Source organism: Rhodnius prolixus, unplaced genomic scaffold (genome assembly GCF_049639745.1).
Source record: "Rhodnius prolixus isolate KJV_2025 unplaced genomic scaffold, Rpr scaffold_11, whole genome shotgun sequence".
Classification (NCBI taxonomy): domain Eukaryota; kingdom Metazoa; phylum Arthropoda; class Insecta; order Hemiptera; family Reduviidae; genus Rhodnius; species Rhodnius prolixus.
Genome location: NW_027411625.1, coordinates 3,737,761 through 3,757,172, shown reverse-complemented (window position 1 = coordinate 3,757,172; position 19,412 = coordinate 3,737,761). Strand labels below are relative to the sequence as shown.

The 19,412-nt window shown below is 35.8% G+C and overlaps 1 protein-coding gene across 4 annotated transcripts in view; it reads right to left on the bottom strand.

Moving 5' to 3' along the window:
• PlexA (plexin A) overlaps positions 1–19,166 on the bottom strand; it is a 94,584-nt gene extending 75,418 nt beyond the window's left edge. The window contains exons 1-3 of one of the 4 annotated variants that reach the window (XM_074138556.1): positions 19,116–19,162; positions 18,621–18,664; positions 6,941–6,988 (exon numbers count right to left, since the gene is read on the bottom strand). The gene's annotated coding sequence lies outside the window, so the exon portion shown is untranslated. Of the gene's footprint in view, positions 1–6,940; positions 6,989–18,620 lie in introns of all 4 variants that reach the window. The other 3 variants (XM_074138557.1, XM_074138555.1, XM_074138558.1) reach the window with 3 other exon arrangements.
• Between the last annotated feature and the right edge of the window lie 246 nt (positions 19,167–19,412).

The window sequence follows — 19,412 nt, the reverse complement described above, 5'->3', positions numbered from 1 at the left end:
CTTTAAATTTACATTTAGTCTCATTATTATCATCGTTCCAAGCAGAATTCCAAGCAGTCCTCCATTTTTTTTTTTGTTTTCTGTATTTTTTGATGAATACTTTTATTCAACAATAAAGTGATTAATTACTACGATTACCACTACAGTGTTACCACCATAAATATGAGAAAAAGTCGTAAAATTATCGTAATTACATACGAGACTTAATTCTACCAAGCTGATGTGATTGCCACTCGTCACACTGTTTGCTGTGTTACATAAACTTATCTAAGCACTAACTAAAGCTGAGACCGTTTAACATTCTTTGTATAAAAATATCTTGGGAGATAAGTGGCATGAATCAGCAACACACACACATACCTTTCTTATCTTTATAACAAACACTGCTCTGTTTATTTGTTTTTTTTTTATTTGTACAATTATTCGCAGGAAGAAACTATGACAAACTACAGGTGATATTATTATTTAGCAATTGTGCCCACTTGAGCAATCATAAAGTGAAAAAAAAAAACAAACATTTTTATAAGGGGAACTCGCAATTACTCTTTAGTTTATTATTTTTCTTAACCCCCGTAAAAAGGAGTTTTGTGATCAAGCTGAAGTGCCATTTTACTAAACCAAACAATAAATGTTTCGGACATTATCAGCTAACCAGAAGTGCCTCTTCATTGAACCAAAACTGTAGGAATTAGAAATTTCAGTATCTGCTTCAGATGTTATCATAGGGCTAAACAATAAATGTTTCGGACATTATCAGCTAACCAGAAGTGCCTCTTCACTGAACCAAAACTGTAGGAATTAGAAATTTCAGTATCTGCTTCAGATGTTATCATAGGTCCAAATAATAAATGTTTCGGACATTATCAGCTAACCAGAAGTGCCTCTTCACTGAACCAAAACTGTAGGAATTAAAAATTTCAGTATCTGCTTCAGATGTTATCATAGGGCTAAACAATAAATGTTTCGGACATTATCAGCTAACCAGAAGTGCCTCTTCACTGAACCAAAACTGTAGGAATTAGAAATTTCAGTATCTGCTTCAGATGTTATCATAGGACTAAACAATAAATGTTTCGGACATTATCAGCTAACCAGAAGTGCCTCTTCACTGAACCAAAACTGTAGGAATTAGAAATTTCAGTATCTGCTTCAGATGTTATCATAGGTCCAAATAATAAATGTTTCGGACATTATCAGCTAACCAGAAGTGCCTCTTCACTGAACCAAAACTGTAGGAATTAAAAATTTCAGTATCTGGTTCAGATGTTATCATAGGTCCAAATAATAAATGTTTCGGACATTATCAGCTAACCAGAACTGATACTTTACTGGGCTAATTTTTCAGTTTTTTAAGATTTCCTTTTAACTACTGAGATTCACTGCGGTTAAAAGTTCTACAAAATTTTATTTGAAACATTTACATAGGAAAATTCTAATAAATGCTGTTATGGGTTAATGGGGCATTTGAGCTTACCTTTAGCGTTTACTGCTTTGGGACAAATTGACAATTTTAAAGCTAATAGACTTAGAACTGGTGAGTTGCAAAATAAATTATTGTATGTAAACTACGGTAAAAGAGAGTTTATACCAGACTTTTTGTTTTAATATTAAATGCCTCCAGTAGCCTTCCAAGGGAAGTACGACGTCCAAGCTACCCAATACTCCTTTCAAAATCTGTTTCATTAAAAAATAAAACAAAAAAAGAACTTCAAAAAAAAAAGATCTTTGAGTAGAGGCACATGAAAACTTAAAACGTTATAAGATTCACTCTTCCGAACAAATGACTTCTTCTCAAATGACACAACACCAAATTTTTACTAATTCTCACAATGAAGGTGTGTAAGTGATTGAATAACATTAATAATAACTAACATCAGTATTAACTTTAAGCAATGAAATGGCACTTTTAAAGGAAGTCTGAAATATCCCTTCTCCGGAACATGTCTGAGTTGAAAAAAATCTTGCGTCAACAAGAACTTATCTCTTACTCTAATTATTAAGATTCCAATCTTATTTTCTTCTAATAGAACAATTTTAGACTAATAAGGACTTGATAAAGTTTATTTTTGTACTGGTTGAGTCAATCACAAATTATAAGCATGTTTAAACTAGGCCACCACCTAGCTGTGCCACCGTTAAATTTGATAGTACCTTCTTTAAAAATTATATCTATAGTCTTCCAAAAACGCAAAAATAAATTGGTTAGGATACATTTTTCATAAATATTATTGTTTATTACTTAAACAATATAGCAACTTCTCGTTACTGTCTCCTGAGAGAGATCAATTTGTGAAAATTATTTTTTTTTGGATCTCAAGGAATCTCAAAATGGATATTTCTGGTGAAAATAGAAAATCTGCACGATTACAATAACTATTCTTAACATTAATAGAATAAGACAAGCTAAAACATGTGTATTTCCCAATTATTGTACAATACGGTGTTTTCACCAGTAATTTACGCGAAAAATAGGAAGGCTTGAACTCGTTTGATTTCCAACGTCCTTTAGAAACATCCTTTAACTTCGCCACTCAATAGAGTACAATGTACTGAGAGACTGAAGAAAGTGCTTGTCTAGAGTCACTGCAGTGCTGTAGGGTATTACTAGCAAAAACAGCAGCATGATGGGACGGAAATAAGTGTGCATCCTCCTATCTGAACTTAGTGTAACTTGAAAACCGTAATTTCTGCGCCACACCGTGTAAGCACCGGCCAAATTAATAACTATTCTTATCATTAATAGAATAAGACAAGTTAAAACATGTGTATTTCCAAATTATTGTACAATACGATGTTTTCACCAGTAATTTACGCGAAAAATAGGAAGGCTTGAACTCGTTTGATTTCCAACGTCCTTTAGAAACATCCTTTAACTTCGCCACTCAATAGAGTACAATGTACTGAGAGACTGAAGAAAGTGCTTGTCTAGAGTCACTGCAGTGCTGTAGGATATTACTAGCAAAAACAGCAGCATGATGGGACGGAAATAAGTGTGCATCCTCCTATCTGAACTTAGTGTAACTTGAAAACCGTAATTTCTGCGCCACACCGTGTAAGCACCGGCCAAATTAATAACTATTCTTATCATTAATAGAATAAGACAAGTTAAAACATGTGTATTTCCAAATTATTGTACAATACGATATTTTCACCAGTAATTTACGCGAAAAATAGGAAGGCTTGAACTCGTTTGATTTCCAACGTCCTTTAGAAACATCCTTTAACTTCGCCACTCAATGGAGACTGGAGAAAGTGCTAGTCTAGAGTCACTGCGGTGCTGTAGGGAATTACTAGCAAAAACAGCAGCATGTTGGGAAGTAGGTCCGGCGCGAGGCCAACGGAAATAAGTGTGCATCGTCCCTATCTGAATTAGTGTAACTTGAAAACCGTAATTACTGCGCTGCACCGTGTAAGCACCGGCCAAATTAATAACTATTCTTATCATTAATAGAATAAGACAAGTTTAAACATGTGTATTTCCAAATTATTGTACAATACGATATTTTCACCAGTAATTTACGCGAAAAATAGGAAGGCTTGAACTCGTTTGATTTCCAACGTCCTTTAGAAACATCCTTTAACTTCGCCACTCAATGGAGACTGGAGAAAGTGCTAGTCTAGAGTCACTGCGGTGCAGTAGGGAATTACTAGCAAAAACAGCAGCATGTTGGGAAGTAGGTCCGGCGCGAGGCCAACGGAAATAAGTGTGCATCGTCCCTATCTGAACTAGTGTAACTTGAAAACCGTAATTACTGCGCTGCACCGTGTAAGCACTGGCAAAAATCGCACGTGTGTATACCAAATCTAAGGGTTAACTCTTCCATAAGAATAAATTTTAAAAAAATGGAATTTTCCTCAGAAAATGAATCAAATATAATTTGAAAGACTTTCAAAGAAAATTTTCTTAATTTTTGAGCAAAATCGCATAACATCTTCCTAGTAATGACACACTTTAGAGTTTAGGAATTCTGACCAAAACATCAGTTTCGTGAAGCTGTATGTATTTAGTTATCAAACGACATATATGTGATGGTATATGGAGAGGAACAGAGAGTACGTTAACATCTAGCCTTACAGGAAGTTATCAGAACTGTTATCACTTATCTCGTTACACTTGTAAGATTGAATTTTATCTTGGAACCACAATATATTAACTGTCTTATTTTATACTTCAAATTTTATTTAACCATATATACGTACATAGAATCCTTCAAACTTAATGTTATTTGAACCTTAGTGTTATCACTAGACATTGACGTTGCGTTCAGTAAAATGGTAGAAATTTCAAATTTGATTTAAAGATTTTGGTCGAAAATTTGACTCCGCTTTACTGGAATTGATTTGCACACCCTACAGCCCTGGTTCTCTAAAATGCGTTCCATTGAACAATGGTATTCCATAAATTTGCCTCTTGTCCAAGGGAAGGGATTCGCTATGCGATTAGCGTTGATTTGATTCGCACGCGGAGATCCCGGGTTCAAATCCAGCTCTGCTGGCCCTTAAATTTTCTCTAGGCCGAACAGTGCACTGAAAAAAGCTCCGGGCGCCAATAACCTTAGATGTTGACGCGCCTTAAATAATTAAAAAATAAATAACTAAATAAATAGTCCCAAATGTAGCAAAATTGTTAGGTTATTCAGCCGTCAAAAGCAAAAACTACAGAGGGTCTTCGTGGAGTATCGGCCATCTATCTGACTTCATCTTCATGATCACGGGGTATAATTTGAACAAATATAGCTTTCCAGCAAGAGTGGCCATTATTTCAACTTGTTTTTTTAGTTGAATGAAAAGAACGGGAGAGAATAAACAGGTTACTTAACATTTTTGAACTGAAGTAAATCGAAATGCCAATTATTCGGAACAGATAACTACTGTTAAACTCTAGAAAAATAACTCAGAAAAATTATTGCTAAAGAATTGGGTTTTTTACGAAATAAATCAACCTGAAATATTGAAACATGAAAATTGCTTGGTATAACCCAAAATTATCACCTCGAGCAGGGAATTCAAATTCATTGGTCCACTTTGCCGAAAATGAAAAACCCAGATACTTCGCTTAAGATAATTTGGTCTCATTTGTTGGAATACTGATAGCCTGTACAGGATACCATTAGAGTTTAACTACTTCATGAAGTCGTGTCAATGGCAGCCTTCGAGTTGGCTGCAGGAGTTATAGAACCCAAAAGTAGCTATGCTACGTTAATTGTTCGCAAGGGCACTCTGTCTTAAATCGTTTATCTAAACCACTCTAATTACAGTTGAAAGACTAAATACCTCCATTGCCTGAACACATTTATTGGAAGCGGTCTATCTTTTTTGGACTTACTCCGAAACATCTACTTCCAAGAAGTACAGAGCTGCTTGTTTTCCATCAAACCAGAAATACCATACTTGAATTCAAAAATAAGTGTTTCGGCCCAACGAAGTGCGATTTCTCGGGAACCTATTTCTAACCAAACTGCAAGTCTTCCCCTTTTAGAAAGTCGGTTAACCTCTTGTAACAAAGATTTACTGTTTCAGTTCCCAAATTTGTCTTACTATTTTTTATTTTTGACCATAAACTTACTTCCCTGGTGCTACGGCCCGGGTCGGGCCTTGACCTTCAAAAGAAATTGACCCCAATCATTCCTATCCAAAGCCTTAGACCGCCTGGTTGCATTCCTTCCAACTTGGTCCATCCATCGAGCCTTCGGGCGTCCAAACTTCCTGGTACCGATATGACACGGTAATTCAAAACTTTCTTCGGCATTCTGCCGTCTTCCATCCTCAGAAGATGTCCCACGCACCGGGAGCCTATTAATGCGGATTACTTGCACTGCGTCATAGTATCTTCAAATTTATCGTAGAGCTCTTGATTATGTCTCCTTCTCCATTCAAAAAATGACAATTTTTTTTTGCTCGTCCACTTTTTTTGAGTGTCCAGCATTCTGAACCATATTTTGACCATAAAACTGTTGCTAATTTGCTATTCCCCGTCCCTAAATAAAATCATTAATAACTTAGGTATTGTTTATAAAACTAAACTGTTTAAGCTTCAACCTGTAACTTTACTTCTTGTTAGCGGTACCATTTTGTTTAGCAAGTAGCTTATTTTAAGGACATTAAACGCATCATTGGAATTCCACGTTTAAGAGGAAGTAAACATTTAATTTAAGGGTCAGGAAGTTATTCGACGAAGTAGATAGACCTCTTACATCTACAAATCTCCCCTACAAGTTAACTCTAAAGTACTTAGAACAAAGACGGGTCCATTCTACCTAAATACTAGCCTCCCCCCTTCCCTTGCCAAAGCTATTATAATCACAAATTTACCCTAGTAAAGTACCGCACTTGATGCGGTGAGACCTAGCTGTGAAGCGATTATCCTTTGTTGGTCGGCTAGTAAACCACAAATCGCTACATCCTTCTACCGGGGTTCTGTCGGCTTTAGGTTCAAGTTCTTAACAACACTCCACCGCCTACCATAAAATAATGGCCTTATTAAGAATGTGAACGTTTTGCACGTAAAATGTTATTAACGTTTTCTCATTACATGATCAAATTGGTTATCGATTGAAAGTCGATAGTATGGCTAAAGTAAACAGCCTAACAAAAACAATCTTCTAATAATTAATTTAACAAACACCTCATTTTCTTGAAAACATTATAATACTCCCACTTCTTTCAGCATTGGATTGAATTTTTTATAAACAATATTTCAATTAAATTTAAATTTGTATTTAATTAATTTTGTTTCGTTTCTTTCCACTTCTTTCAAAAATAACAAAAATTGCGAAAATGCAAATTTTCCATCGGGAATTTCCACAAGAAAAACGTTTTTAGGATCTGATACGAGGGAAAAAAAATTGACATTGTTGTGTTTCTAGATTATCTGGTAAACCAATTGAGAGATTTAAATAAATTTCGTGTATTCATTACAAATATGTAAAAATTTTCTTACTTCATATAGGCAGACGACCTTGTTTTCATAAAAGATTCCATGGTATAGCTGCAACAAAACGTAAACTTTGGGTTACAGAACTCAAAAAAGAAAAATATGCAAGAGTATTTTGAAAACAGTAAAACCAGGTTAGTGAGGAGAACAAACAGAACGAAATGTAATTGAAGATAAAATGAAAGTCAAATATTTGGAGATATTGATCAGTTCGGACGACTGATTATAAACTTAACTAAATGAAAGTGCATTTTAACCTTCATCAAGAAATATATATTATATATTTTTAATATATATTAAAATAATGGGAGGACCAGAAAGTAATGTCGTTTCAGCGCATGTCGATATTTGGTTGTCATTTGTCAGCTCATTGTGTACCTCGAAGGAGCGCTAAAGTCAATTTAAGGATATTGTGACTTGTTCACTTCTACATAATTCAATATTAAACCTTTTTTTTTGCAGTTTGGGGTGAAATGGCCAACCAAATACCAGAACAGCATATGCGGCATTGTATGCTTTTTGAGTTTCGCTAGGATAGTAACGCAACAATTGCGACCAAAAACATTTGCGATGTTTATCTAAGTGCATTTGACGTTCGTAAATGCCAAAGATGGTTTTCCAAGTTCAGATCCAGTAATTTTGATCTCTCTGACTCCTATCAATCAGGAAGACCAACAACATTAGACAACAACATGCTAAAGGCAGAAGTGGAAGCAAATCTATGTCAAACCATCGAGGAACTGTCAAACACCCTTAACCAACCTTAGTCCACCGTCCAGGAACATTTCAAGTCTTTGTGTTTGGGTCCCCCCCAAAATCTGCCCGAAGTGAACAAAGCCAGCCGATCCATCACATGCTCCAACGGCACCATACAGAACCGTTTTTTTTTTTTTTTTTTTGATCGTTTGATCACTGGAGACGAAAAATGGGTCCTATATGATAATCCAAAACGCAAAAGGCAGTGGCTCCCTCTCCAAATGGAACCACCACGAAGTACTGCGAAGCCGGGTTTACATCCTCAAAAAAGGCGCTTCTGTGTGTTTGGTGGAGTATTCGCAGTATTGTTCACTTTGAAGTGCTGCAACCTAGACAAAACTGTTAATGCAGAACCTTTATTGTGAACAATTGGATGGAGTGAACCAATCTTTAACACGACAATGCAAGACCGCACTGTGCAACTCTGGGAAAAATTAATGAATTGTGGTTCCTCCTGTGCCTCACCCACCATACACTCGCCCGATGTCGCACCCTCGGATATCCATTTATTGCGATCCCTACAACATTTTCTTAGTGGCAAACAATTTGAAAATTTGGAAGATGTCCAAAATGCCATCTCGAGATATTTTACTCAAAAACCAATTGATTTTTACCGGTCCGGGATTGAAAATTTGCATACTAGATGGCAAAAGGTCGTTGATAACGAGAGTGATTATATTATTAATTAGAGGCACCACGGTAGCCGAGCGGTTAGAGGCGAGACCTGTGAAGCTAATACGTATTGTGGTACTAGGTTCGATTCCCGGTCTTAGGCCTTGGAATTTATTTAATGTTTAATATGAGAAATTTACAGTAAAGTATGTTTGCTAGTCGCCTCCGTCCACTGACACCTAATTGGTAGTTGGACGTAAAGCCTGCCTGAAAAAATAGGCGATTACTTTACTTTTACTTATTATTAATTAAAAATAAGGACTTATTAAAAATTTATTCGTTTCAATTTAATGTAAGAAAGCGACATTACTTTCGGTCCCCTTATTATCGTATATTATAAATTTTACTCAGTTTTTATCTATATTTAGTATAATATTCCTTATCTACAGACCCTGAAGAAGGTAATATATATACCGAAACGTTGGTATGAAGAGACAAAATTTGTTTTTTGAATTTATTGACCGCACACCAATATTCCCCAAATACATCAATTAACAACAGTCGAATACCAAAACTATCACTTCATCAAGAAAGTTAATCCACAAGTCATTAATAAAAATTTCTCCAAAATTTAAAAACAAATAAACTTTGAAAGTAAGTTTAGAACTGATGAAGCAGTAATGGAGAAGTATCCAAATGCTATGGTTGCCAAGTTGTTTTTTTTTGACGCTATGATGAAACAGGGTAAATTCATTGGTTCTTTTCTCAAAAGATTATTAAAACTACCTCAAAACCTCAAGCCAAATTTGTAACTATACTAATTTTTAACTTCACATTAGCTATAAAGTTTTGGAGGGTGAAGAGGGTAGGCAGGTAAAAATAATGGCGTTGGAGTCAATTAGAAAAATCTAAAGTTAGGGCAGAAGTTGGAGAACAATGGCCACTAAATCAAACTTCCCTTTAAATCTAGAAAAAAATAATGTAAAAACTTGAAAAGTAAACTTGAGCGTCTACTTGTGAAAAACAAGAAGAGGTGTTTAAAATTTTGTGAAGAGAAAGCTTTAAGAGGTATACGAGGGTCGTTTGAAAAGTCCGGGCAAAGTCAGAGAGATAGCACTACTGGCGCGTATCGAGGTTATGTTTAGTTAGTAGCATCTCTTGGAAGAACAAACACCAAGTATCAGCCAGATCGGTCTATTTCTTTGTGTTTGGCATTCGTTTGAATCGAGGAAGTCGAGTGATTTTCAAAAAATGGACGAAAAAGAATTTCGTGTGTTGATTAAACACTACTTTATGAAAGGCAAAACGCCTCAGGAAACTAAAGAGAAGCTTGATAAACATTATGGTGACTCTGCACCTTCGATTAGAACAGTTTATAAGTGGTTTCAAAATTTTCGGAGTGGCCATATGGGCACAAGTGACGCTGAACGTTCTGGACGCCCCTGTTGAGGTTACTACTCCAGAAATCATTGATAAAATCCATGATATGGTGATGGATGACAGAAGAGTGAAGGTGCGTGAGATTGCTAGTGCTGTGGGCATCTCGAATGAACGGGTACATAATATTTTGCATCAACATTTGGACATGACAAAGCTATCCGCAAGATGGGTGCCGCGATTGCTCACGCTTGACCAAAAACGAAATCGTGAAGTGTTGCAAGGACGGTTTGCAGCTGTTCCAGAAGAATCCGCAGGACTTTAAGCGTCGTTTCGTCACTGTGGATGAAACATGGATACATCACTACACTCCTGAGACCAAACAACAATCTAAACAATGGGTTACCAAGGGGGAATCTGCGCCAAAAAAGACGAAGACCGTTCCTTCGGCCGGAAAGATTATGGCGACTGTCTTTTGGGATCCGCAAGGAATAATCCTCATCGACTATCTGGAAAAGGGTAAAACTATTACAGGTGCATATTATTCATCGTTATTGGACCGTTTGAAAACCGAGCTGCAAGAAAAACGCCCACGATTGGCCCACAAAAAAGTCATTTTCCATCACGACGACGCACCAGCTCACACCTCAGCAGTTATGGTCGCAAAATTAATGGAAATAGGGTTCCAACTCGTTTCACATCCCCCCTATTCTCCAGACTTGGCTCCCTCGGACTACTATTTGTTCCCCAATATGAAGAAATGGCTGGCAGGAAAAAGATTTTATTCAAACGAGGAGGTGATTGCAGAAACGAATGGCTATTTTTCAGACTTGGACAAATCCTATTATTCGGAAGGGATCAACAAACTAGAGCAGCGTTGGACGAAGTGTATAAGCCTAAAAGGAGACTATGTTGAAAAATAAAAAAGGTTTACCCCAAAAAATTAAGTAGTTTTTATTTTTGCACGGACTTTTCAAACGACCCTCGTACATCTTGGCTTATACGAGGCGTGTTTTTTGAGTAAGTACCGTTTGGAAATAAAAGAAAAACAAGTATACTTTTCTTGACAATTTTATTTTGATATGAAAGCCTGGTACCTAAATCTACTTTTCGACATGATTGCCACTAATATTTAAAACACTTATCGCATCGTACAATTTAGCTTTTGAATGCCATCCTCATAGAAGTCTGCCGACTGATTTGACAGCCACAGCAACACGGTCGTTTTGACCTTATCATCGTCGTCGTCCCCCCCCCCCCCCAGAGGCATCTTCAAATGCAGAAACAGGTGGTAGTCACTGGGTAGCGTCTGTTCTCTTTCACTTTTCCACCAACTTTCGGCACCAAATCTTCAGTAATGGACTGAAGGCCCGCTAAAATTCGTTTCACATCATGTACATTCGTGCGGCCATCTTTTCAAAAAAAAAAAAAAGAGCTAGACACGCTCGAATGTTTCCATAATAGCGTCTGGTTTCTACCTAACAGATATAGGTACTCAGGGCGCATGCGCCAACTGCCGACTGCAGCACTCCAGCGGCTGAATTTTAAAACGGTACTTATTTAGGAAAACACGCCTCGTATAGTTAAATGAAAAATGAGTATTTCAACGATGATTTCAAGTTCGAGGACAAAATTCTAATAATGAATTGCACGGGACAGCTGGGATCGTATTTAAACTGTAGAAACTATATTACCTGCACTGCTCTCTAGGTGTAATCATAAAGGAATAGAAATTATTTTACACAGCGTCATGTCCAGTCTTATCATCCTATAAATGGAAATACTTTCATGAAGCAGTAATATCCGAAAAAGAGGAAGTGGAATACTTAGAAACTAAACATTGGAAAGCTTTTTTGAGGCTTTAATAAGGATGCTGAAGTTCTTAGGAGTATTCGGTAAATCAGTACAACTATTAACTTCAAAACATTTGATTACTTTTAAGTTATTTAAGTTCAGTACCCATCAGTTCTGCTTTTTGAGCATCCCTCTAAACAGTCATTTCTGAGTATTTTACGTTTTTTTTCGTTTATTTTGCTTAAAAAAAAATTAAGAATATTTGTAGATTACAAACAAGAGAATTGTAATTAGGAGAAAGTCGTTTATTTCTACACCTGATTTTATTAATGTACAAACTGGACATCAAAACGTGGATTTCGGAATTTCTAACATCAGAAATGTTGGCATATTAAGAGGCTGAACATTCCACAAACTGGCTAAGAAATCTTGAGAAATTAGCTAGACAATGAATCTGTGGACTAAAATAACAAGACACCCACCATGTGCTTGATTGTTGCTTGCCAAGAGCTATCTAGCGGTGAACATGAGAGATATTGTGTCTGACAATATAGACAAGACAAAACCTGTTACAACATGAATATCATAAAGTACAAAACTACCTATTGCTAAAAATTTTCAAAGTTATCTAAAAAACTTTATGAATACTATGAATTTTTAACCCATATTTAACATTATCGTTACAAAATACACGGTAAAATCTTACAATATATAGAAATTTCATTTTAAGAAAATGCCCCTAGTCCCCAGAATCCTTGTAAATTAATTTCCAAGTGAAAATATTTTCACGTACAATTGATAAAGTACTAATGTGATCAGTTGGTCTCATCAACGTCGTCGTCCACCACCCCGATGCATCTTCAAATGCAGAAACAGGTGGTAGTCACTGGGTAGCGTCTTTCACTTTTCCACCAACTTTCGGGACCAAATCTTTAGTAAGATTCAAGACATCAACTGGTATAGTTTAAAGAAAAACTGGGAAATCAAAAAGAAAAAAAAATAGCAACTTTCTATTGCTTTGACACCATTTTCTTCAGACATTGAACATTAGACGCATGTTTATACATGTCAATATAATGCAGATAACAACTCTTGTTAAAGATTATAATCACTTTTTTTTTTTTGTTAACCAAAAAAAAAAAGACTCACGCAAAAAAAATGGAGGGTAGTTGTTACCTGATTAAAATAAAATCTGTTATCGTATATTTTCCTTGGAAGCCAGCTCAATACGTGGCTCTCGCCGTTTCAAACAGAAGCCCAGCATCACCATTTTGTCAAATATTTCTCTTCAAGGACTAGCTAGTAAGCTTAATCTAATCCAATATTTCGATTTGTTTGGATTATTGAAGAAAAAAAAACCAAATCTTTAATCACAAGTAATATATTTGTCTGATGAAACGAAAACCAATCCAATTTTTTTGCAGAATAGATGGAATTCTGAGAACTTGCCGGTAGCAAAGATCAGCCTCAACAGCTCCTTTCAAAGTGCTGAATCTACGGGGTACAGGGACAACATGGGCTTAGTTTAGTAGCTTACATGCACAAATCCCCAGCTCTACGAGATCTGAACAGCACGTGCAAAATGAGCCTTCCTTTTCTATTGCATAAATTTTCAAAGCAATTAGCGAATTAAAAGAACGACCATTCTGGCGTCTACACTCAGAAAATTTCTTCCGCTTCGAACTTAGTATTAAATGTTTATCTTCCCAGTTACCTGCATCTATGCCGGCGACACTGGCATTTTGTACCTAAGCATTGATCCTGACACAGCCATCATATACTTTCATCATCCAAAAACACCTTTAACTCCTTGAACCATGGCTCCGCCAATGGTTCATCAAGATTAAACCAACAAAAATCCTAATACATAGTGCCCACCCTAAATCGCAAAACTCTCCCACCTTTTCTCCTTATCAACATCTCCATTCCAGTGGCAAATCCAGTGAAATATCTACGTCTTTATCTTGACAAACGACTTACATGGAACCTTCACGCTTGACTAATAAAACGGAGTCTTTAGCTTCAGATACAAAATAAAACGACTACTCCTCAGAAGTCCTAAGTTAACAGGAACGAGTAAACGCAAATTATACTATGCCTGACTAGAAGCCATATGGATATGCAGACTCAAACTGTACGGGACAGCTAAACGATCTAATCTCTTTCGGATTCCAACTCTCCAATCCAAACTTCTAAGAAGTAAAGTAAATGCTCCATTTTATGCCTCCAACTAAGCAATCCACACCGACCTAATCATTCCGTTCGTATCCAACCTGGCTTAACGCCGCAACACTAAATTCCATGGTACATTATTTGGCCACATAAATCCACAAATCCGCTCCCCTTCTTCCAGCACACTCCCATCAAACCTTCCTTGAAGTCAGGCGACAATGGCCCTGAAATGACCCTAAATCCTTAACGTCATTCCTTGTAGCTCTGATGGCTAACGACTACAAGACTAGATGTTGAAAATGCCAAGCAGAAGGCATTGTATCAAGTCCTGCCGTTTGCCCGTTACAAGAGGAGGACGCGGTAAATCACCAATCAATTTTGTCCAAATTTTTACTAGTTACTTTAGATCGAAAATAAGTCGACATTTATTCAGTCATTCGTCTGAATGAGCTTCAGGGAACCGAAAGTAATTTGATTATGCCAAAAAAAAATGACGTATCATAATGGCTTCCACAAAACGGCTACATCCCAGAAACCTAGTTACTGAAATTTTTAGGGGTTGTTTCATTATGAATAAATATGGGATACATGACTGGGGATTTTTCGAGATTAGCCCCTGAAAAGCCAGAATAAAAAAACAAACATTAGGCTGTCAAGTTGGTTTTACTTTGTTTTCAGACGTTTTCGAGCCATTACTTATATACTTTCCATTGGGTTTTAGGGACAGACAGCGCGGCACAACCATTTAAAGCAGAAGTTCATCAGAGGATGAGCATTATTCCCTAAACTGTTAGGATATATATTTTGGTGCGGTGAGTAGAATGCACCACATCGACAGCATGTCAATCAGTCTGGTGCCATTACGTTTTCGGTACACTAGGTTGATTTACTATGAATTCGGCGGTCGCAACAATGTTTACCGCATTTACCGCTGATGGTGTTGGTGACGCAATGACGTTGTGCTTAAAGTTCCTCTATGATCGTGGTAGCACCATGATTATGTTTCCCATAAATAAGAATTAGTTTGTAATAAATTATGAAGATTTGATTAGCATATCGAAACCGTAGGGTTACTTTTACCAGACTGATTGACGTTAACAGCAGTACGAATAACTTAAAATTGTAAATAAATACAATATTTCGTGCAATATCCCTTCGTACAATGTCACTTTAGAGAAGTCACTTTGTACAAAAACATAGAAAAAACCAACTTGAACTTAGCTTGTTTTTTATGATGACTGCAGAATCAATCTGTCAAGGCCGTGTGGGGCCATAAGGATAATTGTAGGCCTATTAACCGGGCCACTGCAGGCTCAGAAAACACATGCAGCGCATGGGCCTGGCAGATGATAGCCTATGTAGGTTCTGTCAGGATGAGGAGGAGGAAACGGCACTGCAAGTGTTGTGTCTGTGTGAGGGGCTTGTCTGGGCTAAGGATGTTACTTCTCGGGGAGGAAAAACCCAAGGCCTGTGAGAGCTTTACCCAAGAGTCGCTCTCCAGAATTATGAGTCTGATTAAAGGGACGGATCTGGAGGGTGAGCTCTAGAGTGTTGGGGAGCCACAATAGATCCAAAGGGGTCGCAGTGGTGTAGGCCTTCAAGGCCGCCCGGATAGAATCTTATCTCAGCTTGTTTTAAATTTAGTTCTAGCCTTATAGGGGCTAATTTTGGGGGAAAAAACACTGTACTTGTGGCTCATTTGTAGTCCCTATAAATTTCATTAAGGATCAGGAGTTGGTTTTTCATAAAAACCATTTTTTCGCTAATGACCTTGCATGGTAAGCCTTAAATTGAAAAAACAAAACATAAGTTAATTGTGTGATTGTTAAACAGGACATTTTTCTAAATTATAAAGGTTAAATTTATACAAATTCAAGTACTTTAGCTGCTTACAGAACCTAAAAGATGAATCATAAAAGGCCACAGAACTGAATGTCATTGGCTGTACGAGGGTCGTTTGAAAAGTCCGTGCAAAGTCAGAGAGATAGCACCACTGGCGCGTATCGAGGTTATGTTTAGTTAGTAGCATCTCTTGGAAGAACACACACCAAGTTTCAGCCAGATCGGTCTATTTCTTTGTGTTTGGCATTCGTTTGAATCGAGGAAGTCGAGTGATTTTCAAAAAATGGACGAAAAATAATTTCGTGTGTTGATTAAACACTACTTTATGAAAGGCAAAACGCCTCAGGAGACTAAAGAGAAGCTTGATAAACATTATGGTGACTCTGCACCTTCGATTAGAACAGTTTATAAGTGGTTTCAAAATTTTCGGAGTGGCCATATGGGCACAAGTGACGCTGAACGTTCTGGACGCCCTGTTGAGGTTACTACTCCAGAAATCATTGATAAAATCCATGATATGGTGATGGATGACAGAAGAGTGAAGGTGCGTGAGATTGCTAGTGCTGTGGGCATCTCGAATGAACGGGTACATAATATTTAGCCCAATAACATTTTCAACAACCGGCTTTGTTTTAAGAACTATTCTTTAAAAATAAAATTATTTAGTAGCCACACAAACTATTCAACCTAATTAACATATGTGAGACGAGTGATAATTATATCATATCTCAACTACAATCTACAGTGTACAGTACAAACTATAACTATCTGCAACAAATCAAGCAAATGTACGATATTTTCGTTGCCTAAACTGTCTGTACTTTCAAATTTGCTAGCAAGGTAGATTAATAAGAATAATCAGACGAATTCACAATAAAATGCCTGACGAAAATGAAATGTAGTCGCTGACCGGTCTTCTAGTGCTACAACGTTTCAAGCATTAGGAAAGTATAAATATTTATTGGTTTTATAATTAGAAATAAAACGAATTGGTACTATTCCTGACATGATCTTTAAGTTTAGTTGATTGTCGGTGAAGTGGTGTAAATTGTAAATGGTATATCCCTACTTGGCATCCCGCGTGCAGCTAAATTTTAATTTGTTAGATAAAAAAAAATGTTCATAATAAAGTATGATCTTCCGCCCCCGTCCATTATACCTAAATTGGTAGTTGCACGACTAAAAATAAATAGGCAATTACTTTACTTTTTTGTTTTTTACATTTTAGTAACAATAGTTTTAATGAGTCCATCTACAAAAGGGCTGAAAAATGCATGACAATCGACTTGGCCAGTGGCAAGTAGAGAAGCAGCATTAACTTATTAAATATCAAACTACGACAGTTTTTTCTTACAACAAGTACTCAACAGCAAATGCATTTAAATATCTGCAAACAAAAACTGCATATTATCGATTATTAAAAATGCGAGCGAAATGAAATGAAATTCTAAAATTTTGGAATAACTCAGGACAGTTTGAATACATAGTGAATGAAGTTGTTCAAGAAAATGGCTTCAAATTGTTTCCTTCTAACTGACAATTTAAATAGATTAAAAATCTTCTAGATACCCGAAATTTTAATAATGACTTCCAGGCTTAAAAGATAATTTTAGGGGGTATTCCCATAACCTTTGAAAAAATGTAAAATCAAAGATTTTTATATGGTCAATGTTTAGCGAAGTCTTTGCTATTTCTAGCAATGATTCCAAGCATTTTGAGTGCCCTTCCCGAAATCAACTCGGTGAAGGATGAGAAATGTAGATTGGAATAATAAATAACGCCAAAATACTTAACTTTGTAAACTATGGTTTCTTTGATTCCAAGTTAAATTGTTAACAAAAGGAGTCTAAAAAGTAAAACTAGAAAAACAGATCTGAAAACAATCTAATTATTGGATTTAGTTAAATTTCACTGAAGAGGATAGCTGCAACTTAAGATCTTTTGGTCTTTGCTATCAGCGCAAATGAGGAGTTCAATATTAGAGAAGATAGATGAGACCATTATGAGAAAAAAACTCTTTATCTCGACAATAGCCAGAGAATGTCGTTTGAAAAGATCTTTGTTCTTGTAAGTTTCAGAGGGCAATCAACCATTGATGCTTCAGAAGCATCTCTAGTAAAGGGATGGAGAGTTGTGAATGTACATTTTTTCAGACATTAGGATCTCTGCAATAAACTTAACGCCACTAGTCCCATGAATTTATGAAATAAAATCACTTTTAAAATTTTATCTGTTTGTTGAGTTGCTGCAAACTGTGGTGGTGAATATGTTTTCAGGACTCTCTAACTGGCAGGTATTGTAGGCTGGGCGAATAAAAAACTAACTGGGACTGATTTAGTTAATATGGTTTATGTTACAACTTATCAATGATAATTAAGAAGACTACACCTAGAGTGAGCGAAAACCTAAAATTAATAATTTTCTACATAATGACCCTATTATTTAACTGTTCTGCAATTCCAGCTGTGATATTAATCAACGTTTAATTCAAGATCAGGAATTCTATAAAGATCTAACTAAAATCCAAAGACCATATCAATTACGAATTTCATTACCAAGTTTGTCCGATTTGAAATTGTCACTTATTCGACAGTATCCAGCCACAAATGCTTCAAATACTCTCGCATTTTACAAGAGAGAGAGGAACCCCTCCAATTACTCGAGTAGAAAAGGTTTGAACACTTTATGATGGCTTTTGGACAATTTAGTATATTTCTTTATTTCTAGTTGAATTCATAAATGAAGTTAAATGGAATTTTTTATTATATGTATTTTATGTTGAAATAAATTATTTTTCGATCTTTAAGGTTTTACACACGAATTTCATACAGTAATATAAGAAAAGGATTTTGTTAGTAATCAGGGGGGTTTTAAAGAGTTGAAACAGAGAAAAATGCAAGAATCCTTATAATTATTTAAACTGAAAAGGGGCTTTCATTTCTTTAACACAGTTGCAATGATTTCAATTTCAATTTCAGTGAAAAATACCTCTGATCATACAAGAAAATAATGTAAATAATAATTCGTTTGTAAAAAACAAAATTTTAAAGATAAGTGTAAAGAAGGACAAAGACTTTTGCATTCAGATCATATGAAATAAACTCACAGAAAAAAAAAATTATTAAAGAATTACCTTTAAATATTTGCATTTGGTAAACTTCTGTAACTATTGTTCCATTGGAAAAATAAAAATACAATTTTGGTTAATCAACTTCAACGTAGAAATTAACCGAAAACAACTATACACTTTTTGAGAATTGTGATACAAGCATTTAAAAAAAACACCACTAATATTAAAAATACTGACAACTATAGGTAAAGGCAATATATCTTTGCCTATTCCCAAGCGTCCTACGCACAGAACAATTCGAAAACATGAGATAAAAATCACATTTTATAAAAATGAGAAAACAGATGCACAGAAATCAACAATCTATAAACTACCGAACGAGATTTCTATGAATTACTTGTTTTATTATAACCTCACTTATTACACAAGAGTTATAGTATTCTAATTTTAAAAAATTAAGAAACACTATATTAAACTGGAGATATAGTATAAATTGAAAGAAATAAAATAACAAAATTTACTATACAAGCAAATCTTGTTAACATATAAAATACATACATTAAGGCCGAGATGAAACTGATGAGTTTTGGCAGCACTAGTAAAGCAAAGCTCCTTACAATCCATAGCCTCTTACATTGATAGATAAAATACTTATTAAACTGTCATCTTTTAGAACAACGAAATTTGTTGTTTTTTGTAAATAACGATTTTCAAAGTATTTAAAATTAAGTTGAAAATTTTTAATATTGTAACTAAACAGTCATATGAATAATACACAAAAATTTAGTGGAGCGGGGCCCTATCAATCTGAAACTTCTAATAAAGTGAGGTCGAGAAGCGCGACAGGTTGCAGAA